Raw genomic sequence first — 1,839 nt, forward strand, 5'->3', positions numbered from 1 at the left:
CAGCGGCGACATGAACAGCAGCAGCAGCAGCAGCAACATGACCAACAGCAGTTCAAAAGGCAGCACGCATAAGCGTAGGCCGTGAGCAACTATCGCGTGCAGCACATACGCAACAGAAGGAGATAGAAGCAGCAGCAGCAGCAAATAAAGTGCGAAAACAAAAGACCTATCTGCCATGCTGCAGCAATAAGCAGCAACCGCAGCAGCAGAAGACTGTGGCGGCAAACAGTAGCAGCAGGCAGCAACAGCGAACAGCAGCAGCAAGCAGGAGCAGCGAACAGCAGCAGCATACACCTGCAGCAAACAGCGGCACGAAGCAGCACTAACAAGCGGCAGCAGCAAGCAGCAGCAGCAGACGGCAGCAGCAAGCAGCAGCAGCAGCAGGGGCAGCAGCAGCAAACTGCAGCAACAAGCAGGAGCAGCAGCTTAGGCCTTTTCACCTGGCTGAGCTTGCTGCTATCATGCGCTTCTCCCTCGCGTAAATTTGCAAACTGCAGCAGCAGCCAACCCACAAAAAGCCCAGGCCAACCAGCCAGCTCGCTAGCTGGCTAGCTAGTTAGCTAGCTATCTAGATACCTAGCTACCCATATACCTAGCTACGTAGCTTCCTAACTTGCTACGTAGCCAGGCGACTAGCTAGCAACTTAGCAGCTAGCCAGCTGGCTAGCTAGCCAGCTGGCTAGGTAGCCAGCTAACCAGCTACCTAGCTGGCTAGCTGCCTCTCTGGCTAGCTAGCCAGCTGGCTAGGTAGCCGGCTTGCCAGCTACCTAGCTGGCTAGCTACCTCGCTGGCTAGCTAGCCAGCTAGCGAGCCAGCTAGCGAGCCACCTAGCTAGCCAGCTAGCGAGCCACCCAGCTAGCTAGATAGCTAGCTAGCTAGCTCGCTAGCTAGCCTACTAGCGACCCAGCTAGCTAGCTGGCGAGCTAGCGAGGGTACCTGAGGTGAGCGATGGCGTAAATGACGGTGATGTTGAGAACTGCGAGGGACTGAAGAGTTGAAGAAACTTTAGGAATAAAAGCGGGAGCTGTGAAGCCCGGGGGCCCCTCGAGTGTCTGTACACTGTAGGCTGCAGCAAGAGCAGCAGCAATTGCGACTTGAATCAGGTATACAGACGCCTGCTGCAGGAAGTACCACCAAAAGAAACTCTCGCTGAACCCCGACACAAGCCAACCCGCTGTCAGCGGGTGCCTGCACGCCCGCAGCAGCAGCAGCAACAGCAGCAGCAGCAGCGACAGAAGGGGAAGCGGCGCACAAGCAGTCGTAGCAGCAGCAGAAAACAGAAGCAATAGCAGCAGAAGTGGCAGCAGCAGCAGCAAAGCAGAAGCAGCAGCAAAACGGAAGCAGCAGCACAGCACAGCAGCACAGTGGACTACACTAGATTGCTCCTATCCCAGAGCGCCCTCTCTAGCCAGACCACAGGGTTTAGGGTTTAGGGTTTAGGGTTTGGGGTCACTGACTCCTCTAAGAGGGAGGCGCCGCCGCGGCGCCCCCACCACAGCAGCAAAATCTCCACTGCCGGCAGCACAACTAGCCACAGCAGCAGCATAACTAGCGCTAGCTGCCTGCTGCCAAGAGCAGCAGGGGGCACAGAAGGGTCCAGCAGCACGTAGGTGTACACTGGCTGCTGCTGCGGGGCCTGGCGGCTGCAGTAGGCCCACAGCAGCGTGCTGCAGCACGCACACCCCACACTTCCTGCTGCTGCTGCAGCAGCAGCAGCAGCGAAGCGCACAAGCGGCAGCAGCAGATGCAACGGCTGCAGCAGCACTTGCTGCTCGAACTGACTGTATCGTTGCTGCAAAATGACTCAGCCACGCAGAAGCGCAAGCAGCAGCAGCAGCA

Source organism: Eimeria tenella, genomic scaffold (assembly GCF_000499545.2).
Source record: "Eimeria tenella Houghton genomic scaffold, Eth_scaff577, whole genome shotgun sequence".
Classification (NCBI taxonomy): Eukaryota; Apicomplexa; class Conoidasida; order Eucoccidiorida; family Eimeriidae; genus Eimeria; species Eimeria tenella.